At 39.9% G+C, this 23,257-nt stretch overlaps 1 protein-coding gene and 1 long non-coding RNA gene across 3 annotated transcripts in view; both read left to right on the forward strand.

Annotated features, from left to right (window-relative positions):
* Window positions 1-23,257, forward strand: part of uggt1 (UDP-glucose glycoprotein glucosyltransferase 1) — a 278,967-nt gene that overhangs the window by 24,681 nt on the left and 231,029 nt on the right. The window lies entirely within an intron of this gene.
* On the forward strand, window positions 8,630-11,291 carry LOC103460497 (uncharacterized). The gene is made up of 3 exons (XR_014085772.1): window positions 8,630-10,131; window positions 10,238-10,311; window positions 10,435-11,291. It is a non-coding gene; the product is annotated as an uncharacterized LOC103460497 (long non-coding RNA).

The raw sequence follows: 23,257 nt of genomic DNA on the forward strand, positions 1-23,257 counted from the left end.
TTACTTACACACACATACTTAGAGACGTGGGCAAGATGAGGGGGTGAAGGCAGTTTGACTGTCAGGAGAGGAGATGAGAGAAGGAAAAGCGAGAGGAGGAGAGACAAAAAAATGGGACAAAATAGGTGGATTGTTAGCAAAGACAAACTAAATGAGGAAGGAGGAGGAAGGATTCGTGCAAATAGGATGAAAAATGAGCAGACAAGGGAGGACAAACGTTAGGAAAATGGAAGGAGGTTTAGGGACGTTAAATAAAAGAGATATAGAAATAGAACCTATGCGGATAAATGCGTAAGATTAATCAATTAATAAATTAAAGTGTGGATAGAAACCAAAGTGGCATGTTTACTGAGAGACTTTCTTCGGTGGGCGATATAGCTCCCCCAGAGCGCCCCGGTGCAGTTTTCTATTGCTTGTTTGCAGGTCCAGTCGATGGGAGTCAGTCTGTAATAAAATCCAGCCATGCATGGATTCATGAAACTGAAACCTGGGACTGTTTACCAAGCAGTCTTTTACTCTGATCTCTAGTTCAAAGCTGAAACACCTAGACTGGTCAAACTCTGGGTTTCTGAAATTTTTATTCTATTTTTAAAAGTGCAAAAGAAAGAAAAAAAGAAGAAAGTTTAATTTTGTTTTTTGCCACTATCAAATGAACTGACACAATCATGAAAATGGCGAAGTACAAATAGAAAAACATTGGACTAGATTATGCCAAACTGTTCCCGCATTCTTAATTCTTGAGTTTTACAACCTACTGGTGAAACCCTTAAGAAAAGAAATGATAAAACAGAATCTGAAAACGCTCCTGCAGGGCGAAGTTCACGCCAGAGATCTGGCAGGACACACATTTTCTCTTTGGAGCTCCCAGTTATCCTCAAATCCGAAGTCCCTTGTTACCACTGTTTAACTTTAATCTTCAGTCTAACGCTTTTAATTATCACAATGATGCGAGTTGTTACCTCTTCGGTGCCGGGGATATTATGATGAATGCCTTCTAAGCAGGCCCAATATTAATATGATCACTGCGTACTTTGGGATAATCCGTCAGCATGCTGCTCATAATAACTCCTGATTGTTGTGAGTTAGTCTCAATGCCACAGCAGCTGGAGGTGCGTTTAAGGACCATTAGTTACGCATTGAGAGGGAGGGGGCGTGAGCGGGACGAGCACAGGAAGGAAAAGGGGATGGAAGCAAACAAAAAAAAAGGGAATGGCGAGAGCAACGAAAGGCAGAGGGGAAAAATAAGTGGGTAAACCAATAAAGACTGCATTTCACACGTTTGCTTCAGTCTTTGTTGATCATTACCATAACAGACAACAAATTAGCGTTTGGTCATCTGGGTATTATGATGCTATAATAACATCTTCAATCAGTTTAATGCAACTACTGTGAGCCAAAAACACAACGTTGTCCTTTGAGGCAACCTTTACATCGGACTAAACCACAGCACAACGTTAAAAATGATCCAGAATATCGAGGATCTCTGCAGGGTGTCTGATAGGTCGTGTCCAATCTGTGTGCGTTCCCCAGAGATGAAATTCATTCTGTGTTAAACATACACACCGCTTTGTGTTATGATTGTTCACTGCAACATTGGCAGCATATTTGGATGTTTACTGCTGCAGGAGAAAAATTCATTACAGATTTTACTTCTTTTGCCAGACTTACTCTCCCCTTTACACTAAAATAATACTGCAGTTTTAGATTTACTAGAGACAGATGCCAGCGTTTCCTGGGATTACTGATCTCAAATTCAGTTTGCTTTTTCTTTTTTTTTTTTTTACATAGCATTGATTGATTGTCAAAAAAAATCCCTGAAAACATTAAAAGTTTAAACTCAGGTCTCCAACTTCTTGGTAAACCTGAAAGTACAGAAAACCCTGAAATTTGAAATCTCCATATTTTATTCTTTTAAATGCTGAGTCCAGTCTTCTTGAGGCTTCTCCATATAATTTACAAAATCATAAAACCGTGACTTTTCGTGGCAAGAATGGAAACGGCTACATTTGTCATGAATCTCCAGTGATTTATTTAAGACTTTCCTTCAACCGATGACCATTCTGCACGTTTAATAGTCAGCATTTGCAAGCCAAGCATAAAATAATGAAACAAGGACATGTAATTATAAGCTTATTCAGCTATTTTCTATATGTTCTTGGCTTACGTGAGACCCAGAATAGCTAAATTAGCTCCAAAAGCCCTTTATGCTCTGTTGAATTTGCAAGGACTATTTGTTTTGACTCCCCCGCATCACCTTAATCTCTTAACTTGCAGAATCGTTTATTTGGAGAGCTGCTTAATAAAGCTGAACTATTTGTGACTCCTGATTACAAGCCCCAGTTCGCTTGTAAATGGGCTGTAAAAGCTAAAGGGAACATTTACTGAAAATGCTTTGAAGCAAACTTTCAAACTGTAGGAGCAACTTCTTAAAAGTGCTTGCGCACTCGTATTATCTCTGATAAAACACTTCATGAAACAAGAGTGGACTTTGGTTCTTTGTGCAAAGTTTGTCCATCGGTGCCACACAGAGTAAAGTTGTTGTGTGCAAGCACAAGAATGTTGCTCGGCAGAAACAAACCCCAAAAGACATCATGCACCCCGGAAAGATTTTTTTATTATTATTTTCGTTCCATAGCAACGCAGCATCCTGCTGTGGCGCATGACGTCAAACGAGCTCCCAGTGCACTTCCTGCTGCAACCTGGGAGCGCGTCACATGCGAGAACCGGAGCATAATGAACAACAGAGTCGACGCCATCTGACACAACTTACATTAATATTATATTAAAACACATTTCCAAAAGACCAGATCAGTGCACGCACTCACACCCATCAACATCAGAGAGTGTAGCTCTCCTCATGAATATTACACCGCTCTCGGCGTTAAGAGCTTTTTTTTTTTGTTTCCTTTCCTCCGACGATGCTGGCAAAACGCTCCTCAGCTGTCGAAGCAGTGTTGGAAGGTCAGAGGAAGGTGTTGGGCTGAACAGAAAGTAACTATCATTTAAGCGTGAGTTGATATGTGTTTAAGATGATGGAGGAATTTCAATTTCTTAGTGTCTGGTCATCATTTTAGCTCAGTGAAGGGCAAAATAAAGTGGATTATGATGTATCAAGCAATGAGTAACCAGGAAAAACAAGAAAACTAAAAACTAAGATCTGTTAAAAAAAAACCATTTATAAAAGCTTGATCATGTTATTGATAAGTAAATCTTAAATTTTTGCAGGTCACCCCAGTTGATATTGTGATTATGACTGTGATTCAATATATATCGTCCAGCTCTGTAATATTTTGTGTATTATTACGTCGTAGCTCACAGAATGACAGACAATGCCCTGCGAAACACAGAAAGTGTCTTTTCCTCAAGTGGTTGTGCTCGATATGTTCACAACCTCTGGAGCAGCAAGGAGCATTTTTAAAATAATAATACAATGATTCCCAACGTTACCACAGTTGGTAATTTTTTCGTGCTTCTTTTGCTCGTCAATGCGAAATGATGCTCCGTGCTTTACACAACAACAAATGACCGGTGAAAAGTTGGTATCTGATTTTAATGATTTGATGTTAAAGGAAAAGATTGAACAGATTCAAGATTCCTGCAACTTTCATTCTATTAAAAAATCCAAAAATAAGCATTTTGAATGATCTTCAAACTTTATCTTTATACTTTCCCACTTTAAACACTTTAGACAAATGTGAAAAACTGTGCGTCATCTTAAATTAACCAAAGTCAATATGTTTATGTTCTTTTTGTTAAGAGAATTTTAGCCAGAGAAGATTTTCTTTCTTTTTTTTTTTTTTTTATAAAATCAGCCACCAGTTACACCTTTGATTTTGTATTATTTACTATCAAGTGGTGACTTGCATTTTAGATCCAGTTTAAACATTTTCTCAGACAGGTGAAAACACTCTTGACACCTAAAACGTGCAATTACTGTAGAAGAGCCTCTAATTAGCACTCTTCTTCTTCTTGTCTTGCAAAACATTCAAATATCTTGAGCTTTTCCACCGCGACAATTTCAGTTTTGGGTGGGAATAGACCAAGACAAAATACTGATGTGAAATATAGAAAATGAAGCTTTCATTCTTTTTAGAAGTAAAATCAGAAAAGTGTGGTATGCATGTTGTATTCACTCCCTCTGTGTCAATTCATTAAAGAAACACTTTTTGTCACAGTATCAAAATCTGCTGTTTTATATAAGCCTTGATTAAACGTATTTCTCTGTTCCTGCCACGCCCCACAGCTGCTCCTGTTCCTGTTAATTACTGATTGCTTTCACCTGTGCTTCTGCCCGTATACAGCCTTTACCCTGCTACTGAAGTTTCCACGCTTCCTGATGTAGTTTTGTTCCAGTTTCCTGCATATATCGTTCAACTCTCTACGATCCTGCGGGTGCTACAATCCCCAGTAGGCTGATATTTTTTAATTCCTCATCGGTTGCATCTTTGATAGATGATAGATGAGGACTTACACGATAACCATTTCTGCTGGAGTCGGACCAAATATGTAGCTTCTGACTACCTTGCACATTTTCAGTTTTGTAAATAAAACTTATTGAACCTTTCCTGGGTTCTGGGTCTAAAATATAGTTTTGCTGCACAAGAAAACACATGGAGCTCTGGTTGTGAATGATTTATTAATTATGCATAGCTGAATCATTCTTAGTTATACATTTACATAGTAATTACTGTGTAAAAGTTTCAAGGCCACTTTGACAAGTATCATAAAGCATCCGAGTGGAGTTTTTAAATTAAAACGCCTCAGGATCATAGAAAAAAAAGGCAAGTTTTAGACATCTCTCATAATAAAGACCTTCTGTAAAGGTGTGAAAGGTGCGTCATGGTAACTATGTAATTATGAAAACGAGTTTGGCAGCTGAATAAATCTAAGAAGTGATTGACAGAATGATTTTTTTTTCCATTGTAGTCGCTCTCTTCTTGCTGAATTCTTTGTCAGCATTAATGATCTGATGATGCAGATCTTCCATGCCTCAGCAATTACTAACTTTTAAATAAACGTTTCAAAATGAAACACCGTTGTCCTCGCAGTTCTCTGAAATATTTGCAAAAACATTTGCATCTCCTCTGAAGGCATCGGCTGGTTTCTTCTCCCCTCCAGCCAGACGTCATCTCTGCTCTTCTGCATGTTCACACACCGCACCGGCGTCCTTGGGCCCGGCGTCCTCTCTGCACCGGCAGCAGAGCATACATTAGGTTCTTCTGGGTTGTCCTTGAACCTCTATGAAGAGCTTTTGTAGAGTTTCCCATCCACCAGCACTGGCTGCTGAATGAAAACGTGGACATAAAAGACTTCCAGCTCTTTATTCATCCGAGGGTGTGCTTTAAAGGCACAAAAGAATCTAATTTACTGTTGAATTGACTTTCAAAATAATAGTTCATTTGAATTGTAAAATTAAAACACAATAGTACTTTCTCCAGGAGTGTGATTTTTACCTAACAGGGAAAGAAATAATAAAAAAATCCTCTACTTCCAGTGGATGATGTATTTGGCTTTTCATACATCTTTAAACTCCATTAGCTTTTGTGGTGGTGAAATCACATTTCATACCATAATTGCAGGTTTTTGTTTTTTTTAGTATATCTCAACCACTTTAACATAACATTTTATGTTGCATATCATAAACCCAGAGCTGAATTTACCTCACACAATAGGAAGTGTAATATCTGTTGTAGTCGTGTGGAGGGAATATATGGTGAAGTCAATTTTTTTTACACTTTTGATATATTTTACATTGTCCTCTGAAGGGAAAACACACAACGATTAAAGCTGCAGTGGGTAACGTTTATAAAAAGTGTTGTTTTGATTTCCCTGTTTGGCTCACATTTTATTGAACCGTTCGAAATCCTAAATTCATCTTTACAAACTGCAACCTCTGAGGGCTCCTGTATATTCATACGAAACAGAAAAACAAATGAAACGCTTTAACTCTAACAAACATAAATCCGTGTTATAATTAGAGACATATTTCCCCTCGTACGAAGCAATCGCAATAAATCGTATGACAACTTTTCCACTAATCCTCTTCATCAGTTGAACAAACTGCGACGTAGAATTAAACGAAAGGGGGGCGAGTCGCCCAATGAGGTTGAGACTAATCTTATTTTACAAGGAAACATAAATCCCCTTGGTGCCTGAATGCTCTTGCACTCATTCCCTGCAGTTTTAAAGGTTAAGAACCCCCTATAAATAAGCGGGGAACCACATTAAGTTTCTGATCAAGAGATGGATAGATGAGGCCCTTGAGCGCCGTTGGAATGTGTCATGTTGCATAAATTCCCCGACTAAACTGACAGCGATTACTCCCTAATTAGTCCGCAGAGACAAAAGAGACGTGACGAGGGTGAACCACTTCTGTCAGTCGTATCGCAGCGGCGCTGTTGTGATGCTCGGAGCCGAAGCCTACTTGTGTCAAAAAAAAAAAGTGACTCATTTGTGTCTATGTGTCTGCTTTACAAAACACAATTTACTCAGTTTTGCTTAATTGACGGCATTTGGTGTCTGATTTTCGTGATTATAGTGTCGTTTTGGGGTTTTTTTATGTAGGGGAAAGCTGTGCTTGGAGAAAATTATGGTTTAACTTATTGGGAGTACTCTACTTCCTTTATATGTGTTTGTGTAGAGGGTAAAGTGACCGTCTGGGTTTTCATGCAGTGGCTTCTAATTAAACATTTAAGTGCTTTTGGGAGTCATGCTATAATGTATTCTTTTTTTCTCTCTTATCCCTCCTGTTGTTTTCAATATTTGGAACCTGAAGAGATGACAGCAATAAATATAATGAAATCTCAACCAAAACATTTTTTTGTTTTCAGGCTTGGCTGCCCACAAACTAATCAAAATTTAGTGAATGTAATTTATTTTTGTTGGGATTTTATGTGACAGACTGTGACACACAGTAATGCAAACAAAATCACACACAGTTTTCAAACGATTAATAAAAAGGAGAAGGAAACTGCTGTAACGTCAGTGACTCAATGTGATCGTAAATCTGCTTATTTGATTGGTTCAACATATATTTCTGTGTATAAATCAGGTTGTTTTTGAGGATATGAAACAGTTTGAGTAAATTGAATTGAAATAAAAATTACATCCAAACAGTGTTGTTCGTTGCTGTTACACCCTCAAAATCAATACTTGCAACACTGCAAGTCATTCTGTTTCCATCCCCGCCATCTTTTTTTGTTGTTGCTATATTTTATATTCAAGCTCAGTCAAATGAAGAGTGTGTGTGAACAGCAATCAACTGGATTTAGGCCTGGACTTTAACTGTTCTCATGTCCAGAATCAACCTGTGTTTACATCCATGCATCTTCCCCGTCATCTTGGACCATCTTCTGTAAAAGAAACATCCTGATAACATGATGCTGCCACCACCCTATGTCTCTACGGGAACGATGCGTTCAGGATGATGATCACTGTTGGTTTTCTGCCACACATGTAACTTTATATACACCAAAAATAAATACATAAAATTATTTTTTTATGCCCCCTTCATGGCTTTCTTTCAGCGTTGGCTTTCCTTTTGCTTCTCTTCCAAAAAGGCAGAATGAATAATCCAACTGAGCTGTGCATCTTTGCAGCTCCTCCATAGGTAATATGGATCTCTTGGCTGCATCTCGGACTAATGCTCTCCATTCATCGTCTGTTGATTTAGGTGGATCATCAAGAGTATGACTGGGTTACAGTGGCAATAAACTCTTTTCACTTATAAATGATGGATTGGACACGAGATGATTAAAGCTGTGGATGTTATTTTATAATCCTCTGATTAAGTTTATCCCTGTTCTGTCAGATGTGTTCGTTGATCAGCATTAAGCATTAATGCGAGCTTAGACAGATCTTTGAAACTGTCTCACAATAACTATACAGTAAGTATATTAAAACAAACACAGGCGGATATTTATTAATTTAGTGAATTTTAAAGGCAGATTTAAAGATACATCGCTGCAAAAGGAGTCAATACAAATTCAAACCATACTTTTCATATATTTTGTTTTTATTTAAAAAAGGTGTAACTGTAACGTCACAAAAAATTAAAACACATTACTTGTTACCTTAAAAGAAAATAACATTTCTATTGTCCAAGTATTTATTTTCAAATTCAGTTACAATTCTGACCATTTTACTTTAACACAATTTTTTTTTCTTTGTCATATTGGAAGTGGTTGAAACCGTCATTAGTATTTTAGATCCATCAAAAGCTGTTAATATTTTATCAAGAAAGTTAAACAGCAGCACGAAAGTGTCCCACTGTTAGAAGAGCTTCATCAGATTATATCTAATCATATGGTGGCGCTTTGTGATAAGGCGTCAAAATTTTATTTCTTTGTCATTTTTTCCATTTGGCCTCAGCACATTGTTGGACTCCGCTTAATCAAATCAGCCCTTAATTAGTTTTTTTTTTCTTTAGCAATCTCCCAAATGCTTTGAGGAGTATCATAATTCAGATTTCAGCTTTGAAAACAAATATATTTTACTAATTAATTGGATTCTAATTTGCTTTCTCATTCATCTGCTGCGATGGATCTGCCTTCTCGGTGTCAGACTGGTAAATGGAGGAAACCCAGGCACGCCGAGCCGAGCCCCTCAGAATCTCATTAATGCGCTCGCTTTCCTACATTTCCTCCGTCTCCCTGGTGGTGCTATCAGAGGAGTGAATCTGTGCATCTTCCCTGCAGCTCTACACGAGCTCCATCTCCTTGCCCCACACTGTCTGGCTCAAAACATGCAACCCACACCGAGGCGTTTCGCTCGCTGTTAGACACTTAGCTGCGGTCAGACGGAAAATCCATACAAAGACTGGGAATAAAAAAAAGAAAAGAAGAAGAAGAAGAAGAAGTGAGAGAATGCCTTTAAACGCAGTGTAGCCCATTTGGTTTTGCAGGATGAAATCCACACGGACTCGCTCAGAAGGATGATGATTATTATCTCTCCTCTCGTTTTCAGGGTCTGGTATGACCTTCTTTGTCCGTGCAACCCGGTGTGCGGCTGCCACCGCTGCCAGGTTGAACTAGCCAGAGGGCACCGGGGGTCCGCAGAGGCCCTGTGATGGATGGTCGGCGCTCATTTATGGAGGAAAAAACTCTGCTCTGTAGAGTGTTTGGTTTTCTGCATGGTACAGTACATGTCTGCGAGAACTGACACAGGTAAAAGAGAGCAGGAGGTGAGGTGGGCCTTTGATTCTGAAGCGTGCCACAACCTTGACCTTGCTTCTGGGCAAAAAGCAGGCCAAACTTTGTGTGTTTATATCTGGAAGAGAAAGAGAGAGAGCAAGAACTCAGCTGACAAGGTCTTAAAGGCCAGAGGATAGTCTAACCTTGGCAGAGAACAGACTGGACACCGGCCAGCCTCATCTTCACCTTAATCCCCACGCCTAATAAATCCTTCACCAGGCCCTGCAGAGACCGCAGCATATTTCACATCATGACCCGATTATTTTTCTAATAAGTTTTCACCATTACACCCCCAAAAGAGCTCGCTGAATAACATCCCAGTGAAAGTTCAAGAGACGCAGCACTTCCTTCTTCTGACTGTGGGTGGCACTATTGAGCCACTGTAGCTTGAGCAGCTGGATCCAGTCATCAATAGTCAGATGAAGGCAGGAAAGAAAAAAAATCCCCCCCCCCCGCTGAACAACAGTGCAATTCACTCATAGTGGGCTCTTGATCCCCAGCTTCCTGCCTTCACCCACCCCGGAGGCTGTGATGGATGTGTTTGCCCGCATAGGTGGTTATGAAATGCTTAACAACGTGACATAGCAACGCATAACAATAACAATTTCACTTCACACCGTTCCTCAAATGCCTCCGCCGTTTAGGCTCTTCGGGTAAAACAAATTAGCAACAAACAGCTACCAAAAGAGAGATTGCATTAACAACATGGAAAATATGAGGATGTAAAAATTAAAGACAGTTTACAGGACAATAAACATGATAAAAAATGAAGCATTTAAAACCTTTTAAGTGGATGCCTTTTATGAAATCTTGATCATTTCCTCTGCAGCTCATACTCAGTTAGATTTGATGGAGAGTGTCGACAGGCTTCGTTTTTCAAGTTTGGCCACAAACTCTCATTCGGATTTGTGTCTGGACTTTGACTGAGCCATTCCAACATGTGAGTATGCTTTGATCTAAACCTCTGAATTTCTGCAATCGTTATGATCTTCTGGATTACTTGGTTGAATGTTATCTGGGTTCTGTGTGTTCCTTGTGTTGTTCAGTTGCTTCGAGTTGTTTGTTGTGGTTCCACTGACCCTCGTTTCAATCGAGGAATTCCTGCGTTACGTTGTAATGTGTAGGTAGTTTTTGATTCACTCCTAGCCATTGTTTTTCCTTGCTTTGCGGCAGCTCCTTCACATTCATTTAATTAGTCCCAAATGTTTCTTTTACAGTAATAATGTGTTTTTATATTCCCCAGATTATTCAAGCCATTGTCAGATCGTCTCGTCGATTAAGATGTTTCTGTTTCAACAGCTTGCTCTTCTCTCTTTAATGTAAATCCTTGGTTTTCTTAATGAAATATCCATAATTTCATCCTGCCTGACACATTTACCTTTTAGTCTCGGATCTTTTGTAGCTCATAGCAGATTATCTTCCAGGATTGTTCTCTATTTATCATCGTTTACCTTCCCATCAGGTCTGACAAACTCCTCAATCTAAGCTGAAGAAAAGCATCTCCACACATGATGCCGCTACCTCTGTGCTTCAGCTGAGACTCTTCTCATGGATTTCTGACCACAATGGCTTTTCGGAGTTAAAAAAAAAAAAAATTAAAGTCAGCTTTATTTTAACAGTGCATTGTATCGAGCTGCACCATTCTATGAAATGCTGCACATTAGTGAATATCAAAGGAACGCGTCGCCTGCTATAATTGTATAGATCCGCCCTGGCGAGGAACACGTATGCATTATTAATAGTCGCATATTACAGTATTCTGCGGGGGAAACGAACAAAGTTCTCCTGCACAGAAGAAATCAGACATGACAAATTTCTTGTTTGTCAAAGAGGCGAGTTCTCAGCGCTGACTAATAAAAGCTGCAGACAGAGCGAGGGAGAGGGAGAGGAAGAGGAAGAGCGGCGAGCTTTCTTTCCAAACAGGCAATTTTCCTTTTGCCTTAACCCTCACCATGACCCTACCTCTAACCTCCACCCTGTCCAATACCACAGACAAAGAGCACATATTTCATGTGTTCAATCATTGTCGCTGACATTATGGCCATTGGCGGGGCTGTCAGCTGTGACTATATACTGGCTAACCCTCAGGTCCCTGCAAACACAGCAACGGCAGCCCCCTCAGCCTCCCACGACGATAGCTGCCTGGGAAATAGAAGTACAGCCGCCCTGTGATCATTCCAGGAGCAATCCTGCCTAACAGCTCTGGGCTTTATGGCTCTGCTGCTTCTGGTGATTCACACTCTGTCATATAGTGCAAGCACAGCTACACCAACGGACAGATTCATGGGCGCATGCCGGCTTGCACATAAACACCTGCTCGCAAACAGACATCGGCAAGGCTCACGTACAGGTAAGCAGACAAACCGGGCGGATTCCTGCTTACGCAGGGGAATACATATCAGTTCTACAGATACAGACTCTGATGCATCAAAGCGTGTTATTATACAACGTGCAGACTACTTTTCATTGCCGGAACAGAAAAGAGTAATGCTTTCTTAACTTGGGTAGCAATAATGTAAGTTTTGCAAAATCGTTGGGAAACAAGTTTCGCCTAGAATAAAAAGCAATGAAGATTAAACAAACGTGAATATGAAAATGTAAATATAGCAGTTTTTTTTCCTGGAGGCTGAAACTAACAGTTTGTCAAGATGAGACAAAACACCAGCTGACTTTTACTGACTATCTGAATTTTAGCCATGCATTCTTTAAACCAGTATATTTGGATTAGCCAGTTATTTGCTGAAAGACTGACAATTATTTCCACTGGAATAGAGGTTGGAGATGGTGCACCACTAACGATCTTCTGCCGGTGAGAGTAAAATCTACAGTATTTCTGGTGAGAGTAGCCACACAGCAAACAGAAAAGTAAACCAGTGTAAAAGTCAATAAAACAGTGTTCATTTCAACCACTATTATCTGTGGTTTTTACACAAATCAGTGATGACGACACTTATGGATTTCCTGTAAAAAATAATGCAAATATGATGATGATGACCTGAAGGTCTGAAGATCACATTTGTCTATGATATTCCAATTTGAGTAGCTTTAAATAAGTAGAGTCCATGTTGGATTTCACACAAAATGTTGGGCCGATTTTCCCAAATACTGCCTTGCAGTGAGAAGGTTTTGGGTTTGATTCTGGGCTGCAGCCTGTCGTAGCGTCTACTTGTTCTGCTTTGGTCCACTCCAGGTGCTTCCTCTCACAAGCTGCTCTGTGATGGACTGACAAGCGGTGCAGGGCGTACCCTTCCTCTCGCTCTCTGGGGATATTCACCAGCTCTCCACAGTCTTAGAAGGTTTAAGCAGCTGCACAAAATGCTGGGATGTCTGCAATAATAGTTAAGAGTGAGAGCTGTCAAACACAGACAGAGGAGAAAAGTGTATCAGAGCAATGTTTTGTCGTGAAGAAGCATGCTGACCAAATTGTTGGGAGTCCAATGCACGGCTTTTGTCAAAAGGGTCGAACTTGTTTACTGGAGTGGCTGGATCTATAAAAAACAAAAGTTACATTAGACTTTGTGGTCAGTCGTGTTTCAGTCAGAAGATCAGTGTAAATGTTGTAAACTCATAACCGGACACTGATGTGTTGAATCAACCCAGGATGGGGTCAGGGCATGTTTGACCCAGCATTGCTCGTTATAACACTTTAACCCACACAGCAAACGCGTCTACTTGTCTCTGTTGTAGTCTAATTCTCTGATGAAACCGCAGGCACTTCACAACATGGAAGCAGTCTTTACTTCCCGATGGTTAACGTCACCCCGCCACCGGCGTAGCATTTCAGTTGCCTGGGTAACCTCACATCGCCTTTAAGACCCCATTAAAATCAGCAGAGATGAAACACCAAAAAACAGATCTAGTAAAATCCCTCTTAACCTTTATCAATCCTCTCCTCCTTCCTCCATCCTTCCATTTTCCGGCTTCACAGACAGCGACTCGAATTTGCCCGCACCCGCTCACCCTCACCAACCCGCTCATTTCCCTCTCTATTTTCTGTGCTCAGAGAGAGCGATACAAGTTCTCACCTCGTTCCACCACCTTCGTAATCCCTTTCCCTTAGCTCAAGCCCTTCCACTTCCCCCACACGTTTCTCCCACATCTCACATTTTCAGTAATACAGTCCCTTCTACCTTGCGGCGATCTCTCCTCTGCCTTTTCATCCCCACCTTCTCCTTCATCTCTAACCCTTCATATGCTCAGAGATGGCGAGGATGGGCCTTCCCTGTCTATCAGCTCCAGCCATGACATTTTATTCCTCTCATCCTCTTCACTATCCCCACCTCATCCACCCTCTTGGCCTCTCCCTTTGTTCTGCGTAAACAGTTGTATATTTTCACTAGAGCACCGCTGATTGAAGTCCAGCCATGACTAGTGCATAGATTACCAGTCACCTCGTTCTGTGGATGAACGGTATCCTTCACTTTTTGTGTCTTGCTGGATGCCACTGAATGATGCATTGTGATCTGCAACATCAAACCCGTGCCGTTGAATTCATACATCTACATTATCCGGCTGCCCTTGGCATGTGTCAGTAGAGAGTGCAGTTTACTGTCTGGTAGTGGGATTACACAGTCTTGCCCCGGCCACTGTCACGTTGATGTACGATGGCAAATTACGGCGATAAAAACCTAACGCTACTACTGTTACCATCCCATCGACTGCTTTTAATGCAAAGCGGGAGGGAGACGGGAAGAGGGAGACGGGAAGAGGGAGAGGGTAGGTGAGATGCATTGCACACTTTCGTGGATATGTTTTTTTGACTTACGAATCATTCAGCCATCTCCATCCCTCCCTTCTGGAGGCCACTACAAGGTAAATTGGATGTATCTACAACTGTCAGAGTGCGGCTGCAGTTTGTGCGCGTGTCCGCTGGGATAATAGGGTAGCTGCTTCAGTGAACTTTCTTCTATCTCTCGGTGCGTTTCTGCCGACAATGTCGGCGAGCAGAGTTTTGTCAGATGCTACGGCTTTGAGCGATGTGCAATTCTCAGCGTAATGACAGCAAAGACTGAAATGACTTTGAAGAGATGGAGGAGAAGGCGAGAGAAGACAGGAACGGGGAAGGCAGTGGTATGAAGATATGAGGACAGGCCGACAGAGATGACAGAAAGTCGAGAGGCTGGGCGAAAATGGAAGGTGAGAGAAACAAGGGAGAGATTACTGAAGATACAGGAACGTAAGCCTAAGAAGACTAGAAGGTGTCGGTGATAAAGGATTACGACTCACAGAGGAGTTTGAAGAGAAGCAGTGCATAGATTACCACTTTAAGCAAGCGGCTACCTCCTTCGGTGTTCTTCCACCAAAAACACATGCTTAAAAACAAAGTTTTAAAGTTCTTGACTGAAATCTAGTCGAACAAGTTGTAGCCTTTTTCCACAGTACAAGTTCAATAATATGAAACTCACTTTCTCATACCTGACTGATCCACTTGAAAAGCCTGTTAACCGACCGATCAGTATAAGCTGCGCTATAAAGATCTTTTCATAGTTTTACCCTCGTCTTTCTGTGTTTAGCTTTGTCCACATCCTGGGCGAAGACGTTGACTGAGACATGGAAGCCGTCGCCTCTGAGTAGTTTGTTTTTCTTTCCTATAGAAGGTACCCCTGGTTAAGAGTTGAATATTTGACAGTTTTTCTCTCCTTGATGAACCCATTAACAGAACTATTACTCTATGGGCTCTCTCTCTCCCTCTCTCTCTCTATGTCTTTCTTTTCTATAGAAAGTACCCCTGGCTCAGTGCCTCATTGTTTAGCAGTGTCTGTTTCCCTTATTTGTGTATTCTTTTTGCTTTTTCTTCCTGGTTTAGAATATTTTTTGCTCAGAGCTATCCGGGTTTTTCTTTCTTGATCGTGTCATGTGAAACCCCCAGCAGGTTGTGTTGTTTTTTAGAGATTGCCTCAAAGTCAATGACTCGGTGCCACCAAATGGGGTTCATTTGGTGGAGTTTTACCAATGGGCATTACATGCTCTGCTGAAGTCGACTGTATTTCATTATAATTGATATCAATTTGCACCGCATCCAAGTAACTGGATGTGAATCTGACTATATGATTGGACTGGAGTAATTTGAACTAATTTGTGCCAAACTAAACACCACATACTTCCCCAAAAAATCAAAATCTAAATCTTGTAAAGTGCCTACTGATATGTTTTATTAACTGTCTAGTTATTTAAATATACGCACTTTAAAATGTTTTCTATGCCTTAAAACATATTACATTGGGTCTTAATGCCACTGTTGACTCCAGAACTTAAAAAAAAAAAGTTCCTGCAGCTCTTTTTCTTTGGCGTCTGTGGTTCAAAATTGCGCTATTCAGTAAATGGTTCAGATTAGCCGGGGGAAAGCATGTCAAATTTTCTCCCTCAGAGGAAGAAAGCCAAGCTCTTTATCTTCATCACCATCTAAATCCAACTTCAAATCAAAGTGCTTTCAGTATTTGAAGTGAAAAGTCAAAACTCTTTTTGCTTTGTCTGTAACAGCAATTTCTTATCCGCAGCTGCATTGTTTGACAAAATTCAGAAAAATATTCAGAAAGCAATATGCGCAATGTTTTTGTTTGTGGCTACTTTTTTCCTGCTGTAAATCGTAAATGACAGTTTTCCATTTTTCTCTCGGCGCTAAAGAATCTAGCAAAAAATCCTGGAGTCTGTGTCAAATGTTGGTGTATAAAAATTGACATAAGTTTCTTTCACACTTATTTTTAATACGGTAAATGTGATGTAATGTAAACATGGGAATGCAAGTTATATGGATTGTAGAAATGCTTAATGCCACCACACTTGCAAATTTGACCAATTTCACAGGGGGTACAAGCCTTAATGAGGGTGGTGAGCAACCAACCATATTTCTTCTTTCACTTAAAATAATTGTTTTCCATCTGTCAATAATATTTTCAATTAAAAGAAGATTCAAAATGTAATGTTTTGGCTAATCACACACCAGTCACTGCTAATGGAATCTATTTGGGTTGGCAAGTCTGTGTTTGAAAAATATTGAAATTGTTTTTTTTTTTTTTAAAGTACACTTTGTCTCAAGCACTATCATTGTAAAAAAAAAAAAGACTTTATGTTGGAAATTCTTGTGTTAAACCATGAATGTGCCTATATGAGCATAGAATTGTCTAAACTTTTCTCATCAGCTTCTTCGTTCTGCTCTTCCTTGGAGACAGTAAAGCGTTTCCCAACCTTATAATCTCTGCTGTGGTTACGCATCTTTCTTAGATGTTATCTTTCGGTTACAGTGGTGATCTGAACACTGTACACAATAGCAAAAGCAAAACATTGATCAGACAGAACAATTCACCCAGTCAACTTCTTCAAGGTTTAATGCTCCATCTGAGCATTAAAGTTCCTCGGGTCACCTGTCAGCACTCGACCTATGAACCATAAGAGACCTGGATGCTCTGAACTCCCAGGCATATTACTTCAAATAATGGTTAAGTCCCATTCCCCGGCCCAAAAGCAGTCACCTGCTTGTCCCTCAGGGAAAACTCAAATCCAACCTCTGCCTCTAATCCAGATTGCTCCAAAGAGGAGAAGAGTTGGAGCCCCTCCTTATGACATTGGTTCCAAAGCATGTATTCAAGATAAGCCTGCCTATCTGTCTTTTCTCCACCTCCAGCACCAACTCTGTTTCCGTCTCCACCAACGAGGCAGAGGACACGGAAATGGCAGACTCAGATAAAGGACTCAGAGAGTGAACTCAGTTTAGATTATTTTATGGTAAAAGAAGACAGTACAAGTAGTTGGTAAAAACAAAAACAAAAAAAAAAAAACATGAGAATGATCAGGTAAAGTACACAATTCAAAAACAGGCTGAAATAATAAATAGAAGCAAAGGATCAAATCAGCAGAGACACGAAAGTTTGTACACAAAAGACTTCCATGAGTACAGAGGCTGGTGAATTGTTACTGTCAAACAGAACACACTGGCATAACTCAGGCAAACTGGGTTTATATGCTATAAGTGCACTTACAAGGGTCAGGAGATGGAAGATAATCAGAGATGACGAAAATTATGAAGTGGAGGTAAAACCCAATCTCAAAATGCAACAGAAAATACGCTCAATAGACTAAAGAATATGAGAACTAAAGATAAACAGGGAGCAGAACTTGACTCAGCAAAGATTAGCATCAGACTGAAATTAGCTTTCTTGGTAGTTTCAGGATCCTGGGATTAAACAGTTGAAAGCTCCACCTCACTCTGACTCCAAATCCATGACTTACTGAATCCTAAAGATCATAAACGCCTATTGAACAAGGCAAAGTTCAGTTTCTCAGCAAGAGTTACCCTACGAGAGGTAAACTTGGGGCTGCATAGCTTCCAACCCTTTCTATAATGGTAAAAATGGAAATTCAAAGATGGTTGGCGAGTTTTGGTGAGTCAATTACAACCACAATTGAATTTTGCTCATGCAGGATCACTCTGTGCTACGGCCAGTGGCCTTGTGTATGTTTTCTTTTCCTTTTTTGTACATCTGCAGCTTCTAATCAAGTTGACTCCACTTGGAAGTGGATGCAGCCCTGCCTTCCTGTGCCACTCCCTGAGGCTTACAGCGATTTGCTCATCAATTGCCAGCTCCACCAATCCCTGAAGAGGCCTCCCCTTTAAAAACCAAGGACTTTCTGGGAGAAGGCGTGGCTGATCCTTTGTTCAGACAGCTTGCCACTTTGTTGGGTGTTTGTTTTTTTTTGACTGCTATAAACTTGATTGCTCTGATAGCTTTTGAAAGCTTGTGTAACTCGCTTTGTCCCTGTGGGGGATTTTTGTATCTTGGCTACAGATTTGTAGTTTGTTTTTGTTTAACCTGTATGGAAAGTCCATTTTTGTTTGGTTAAGATATTTGGTTTACAACCCTGATTGTTTTGTGGATTTTGTTTTATTTAGTACATTTTTGTTGTAAGTCCCTACCTTTTGATTATTGTTAATTTTTACCTTTTTATTTTTTGTCAAAACCCAAACAATAAACTTCTAAATTGTTAAACCTTACCACCTAGGTTTCTTTAATGTTACTTCCCTTTCCCCTGGCCGAGCCGGGTCGTAACACTCTGCATAAAGAAAAGGTACAGACATTATGTTTACGAAATGTTCTGTTCATCTCTCCAGCTAAATGCTGATTTTTACTCTCAATTTATGGATATGCTGTCAAAAAGCTACATTAACAGCTATAAGAGAACCTGTTCAAAACATGCAGCAAAACAAAATTTTAAAGAAACGTACACAAGTAAAACTGAATAAAGAACAAAAGTGCTTTAGTGTTTATAGATTTGTCTCTGTTTACCAATTTTTTCACCTGTGTTTTTAAAATCCTTATATATATTTTTTGTCGTTTAGGGTTGATATTCCAGGCTTTGAGTTCAGGAAGACATTTGACATTTTGCTCCCTCCGTAGGTTTTTCTATCAGACGTAAGCTTATTGTCTGGCCGTGCCACTCCAAAAAGCTAACATTTCCTCCACTCAGAAGCAATAGTTGATAAAATTACATGATTAAACCTAAATATGTCATTAATTTTGGACTTAGCTGTTACTGAAACACAGATTGATATATTAAACATCAACAGCTTGATGACTTTGCAGCAGTGATTTATCTAAACTAACCGGGTGTGAAAGTCTCCCAGTTTCCCCTTTACAGCGGAAAACCTTAAGATTCCTGAAAAGAACTGGCGCGTTTCTGGAAGATTAATATTTACACCAGATTGCACTCCAGGTATTTATCGCTAATATTGTAAGCGCCTCTAAAACAACCCTGACAAAATATTTCTCATTCAAAAGCTTGGGTGTTACTCAATGAAAGCAAACCCGTAATGTGCACACATTCACAGAACAGACCACTTAATGATTCCTTTCCATGGTAATTTGATCTCGGTTCTATTAGCGTTGTAGCTAATTGGTTTATTGTATGTAATGTAATTTCCTCTGCAGCATGTTAAATGCTGGATGCGTCTGTGTGTGGCTTTGCTCTACAGCAGTAAAGACTCTGCTTCTTAATGGTCTTTTTTTAAACTTGCTGGATGTGTGATGGCTCTGTGAGGCAGACAGGTGCTGAATACCAATAAGGAGAGCGGTTTCCATAGGAATGGCTTTATCAGTCCACCGGGCTGCCGGCTCACAAATCAACCTTCTGTCTCGGTGTAATTTCGGTTTTATGAGCTCAGTCGGAATGAAAGTTCAGAAACAATATTGTCTGAGCAATTAGGATGATTTGGATAATAACGAGATTTGAAAAGAGATGGTTTATGAGGATAATATCGCAGATGAAAATTTGGAGTTTGGACTTGTACATGCTCAATACTTAGGCATGACTCACTTTGGTGATTAAGCACAGAGACTTTCAGAAGTATTTAGAAACCTTGCACTTTCTCAGGTTTTGTAACATCACAATCGCAAACTGCAATTTATTTCACTGGGATTCATGAGGGCATGTGTACTAACCCCCTCTTTCTCTGATGTCCCTCAATAAAATCCAGAGCAACAATTCTCAAATAATTAAATGAAACACATCTTCATTTAATAACAGGGTTAGGGGAATTCAAGTATAAGTACAACTATTCTGTGAAGGCCACAGAGACAGACTGAACAAACATTAATGAACAGTCAGTGAAGACAAGCACTGTAGACAAGTCAGAGATAAATTTTTCAAGTTACAATGCAAAATGGCAATCACTGAACATCCCTCAGAGTTCTGCTAATGCCACCGTTAGAGGGTGGAAAGGACGTAACCCTGAGAAACCAGTGATGTTCACCTAAACCGTCAGAAGGACACTGAGCGTAAATACAGCTACATGTTCGCAGGAGTTTCTGCAGAGATCCTCAGATGAGGTGGGAGAATAGGTTGACAAATATTTGTTGCATAAATCTGACTTTGGAAGGAAGTATGGCAAGTCCAATTTTAAATCTTAAATCTTAAGTCCAATTTAAACGTTGCTGCAATCCATTTAGAGGACACATCAAAGAACATACTCTGGTCAAATATGATAAAAATTAAATGTTTTGACCTATATGCAAAACCTCTGTGTGTCACCTACACGGTAAAACACGGTGGTGGCAGCATCATTCTGTTGGGATGCAATATTCAGCAAGGAAGACGACCTGACACAACGAAGGGATGAGTGGAGCTAAAAGCATTGCTACAAGAAACCTAAACATGGCCTAGTTAAAGTCCAGATGTAAATGCAATTGGGTCTCAGCAGCAAGACTTGAAAGTTGCTATTTACAAACACTCTTGATTCAATGCTACTATTTATACCAGGCAAACATTTTGGGCCTCAAATGTGTCAAGCTGGGAGAGACATTCATCCACTTTCACTACAGAATCACATTCAACTTCATTTTGTTTCATCCCTTAAAATCCAAATAAAATAGATTCAGGTTTGTGGCAATTTAACGTGACAATTTGTGTCGAAGCTCAAATGGGTATGAATACTGATGGAGGTCGCTGTATGTCATAAATGATTCCTGGACAAAAATACCCTGCAAAAATGACAGAAAAGCTTCAGTCAATTATTTCCCAGCTTATATTTAGAATTACTCTTTAAAAAAAAAAATTAAATGAGGACCTCTGCATTGGATTTAAACACCAATATATAAGCATGCAGTCAATTTTTTTTATGTAAAGGTGAACTAAAACCACTGGCCCTGAGTGAGGAAAAACACTGTTGACTTAGGAAAGTGTGACATGCAGGTGTCTGTAAAGAGCCGCCCTGAACCAGTGTGCAGTGCTGTTGGCCATGTGGGAGGCTGCTCCAGCAGAGAGATGTGGTGCCTTCGGAAAGTCAACGAAAACCCCCAACACAGAAACTTTATTAAAGACTCGACAGGTGACGGAGGCGCCAGAGAGATCAGCTCCATCGACTCAGTCACACACACACACACACACACACACACACACGCCGCTAACACAAGCATGCAATTCCTCTATCTCTCTGTCTCCCTTCACACTCATTGATTGCTGTCATTCTATAATAACCTCTCTGTCCCAATTCCATCCTCTGACTGCCATCGCCTCTCCTTCCCCTTCCCTATTCTCCTCTGAATTTCCTTGTCTTTCTTCTTTCACATCTCCCTGAGCCACCTCTGTCTATTCTTCCTCTCCACATGCTTTGGTCTTCTGTCACCTTCCCATATCCCTCCTTTCTCCTCTTTGTGATTCTCATCCTCTTAGCTCTACCTTTAAACTTTCTAACCTCCCACTCTTCCTTCATTTTCTCTCTTTTTTTCATGGCCTTTTCTACGATTCCCCCACCCCATCGTCCCCCCACACCTTCCCTCCTTGCCTTCTTCTGCTGTTGCTGTAAAGGTCAGGTTAACTCCATGAATAAGCTGTAGATTTATGATGCTGTCATCTCCCAGGAATCACTGTGACCAGGGCCAAACAAAAACAACACTGCAATAGACCGCAATAGATCGCCCGAGCCCCATTCAGCAAACGCAAGGGTTATTAATGAGGCTATGGGCCAGCGCACCAGAGGTTGAGGGAGTGTTTGAAAAGTGTGTGCTGCCAGCACACACTTTTACTTTTAACCACACAAACAGATGCACAGAAGGGTTTGTGGAGAATGTGCGTGCTCTAAGAAGAGATTATACCCAATGAGTTTGTCATTGGGGTTCCTCTAAATTATGCTCATAGTTATACAGAAAGCCAAAACATGATAAATAAGGGTGATCTAAGAATAAACACAAGTTAAGTGCAAACATAATATACATTAAAACCATTTTACTCAGGTGGACCAACAGAAGTGTCTCCAGGATCTTTATGATGTGCAATGATTATTTATTTTTTTAAGCTGTCATGTACTCTGGAAAGGTTCCCAGGGACTTTGAAAAAGAAACTTTTTAAGTGACAATGGTGATACGTTTTTATTTTTTTAATAAATGTTGACGTGATTACCCAAGGGATACAATGGACAAATTAAAAAATATGTGTATTGTCAAAGCGAACTGATAAAAAAGAGAAAAAGAAAACAAAATGTCAACACCAATAGCATAATTTGAACAATGTAATAGTAATACAACCAGTTAACCAGTCCTCTATTATACATGAAATTTATTTTTCTTTTCTTTTTTTTTTTTGCTCTCGTCAAAAATGATTATGCTGGGAAGGGAGTTTAACTTTAGGACAGTGTCAAGCACCAGTATTTTGCAAGGATAATATTTTAAATTATAGATCATAGCATCCTTGTGAGGTCCATGCTGCTTCGTTTGTATCGACGCCGGGGAGTGGCCCCCCACCTGGTCCTCATTGTACAGCCTGTGGGCAACACACAAAACACATGAAATATGAAATCAGGTGCTTGACTTTAACAGGTGCAGGCTCAGCTTTAACAGTTTGTTTCACTGGAAATGTTACAAATTGTTTTTTTTCCATAAGATGGTAGTTGTCAGGTTTGTAGTAATCATACATGAATACATACTGTTCACTAAAGCAAAAAAAAAAAAATCCTTGAAATGATTGACTAAAGGAGTAAATGGTTAAATCATGAAAGTGAAATACAAAGTGATCTGCATGAAGTTATAGTAATATTTCAATTGACCTAAATCAGTTAATCCCATAATCAAAATCTTTATCACACTCAATAAATAAATAAATATGGTTAACAGTACAAGAATAAAAATTAACTATTCAGAGACTTGAATGTATAAGGAAAGTTGTTTTTGGCCTAATTCTTATCTATTTCTCTTTTAAAGCATATTTGTATTGATTTTAAGCACAATACAAACAATGCATAACATTATAGCCAAACAAAGCAGTTAAACATTTTATTTGTGCGTCTATAAGCAAATAATTAAAATATTCTCATTCCACCAATGTACAGGATCCTGTGTGCTCGTGTGTGTGTGTGTTGTTTGTAATACCTTGTGATGACCATTTTCCTGACACATGCTACGTTGTGGGGACCCTGCTCCTTGTGGGCACTGAAGCCTGGTCCCCACAAGGGGAAACGCTGTTTTGGGATCAGGGGTTAGATTTAGGACTAAGATATGAATTGAGTTTTGGTTAGTTAGGATAAGGGTACGGTTTAGGCTGTAGAAATGAATGAAAGTCGATGGAAAGTCCCCACAAAGATA

Source organism: Poecilia reticulata, chromosome 22 (genome assembly GCF_904066995.2).
Source record: "Poecilia reticulata chromosome 22, P_reticulata-male-v2, whole genome shotgun sequence".
NCBI lineage: Eukaryota > Metazoa > Chordata > Actinopteri > Cyprinodontiformes > Poeciliidae > Poecilia > Poecilia reticulata.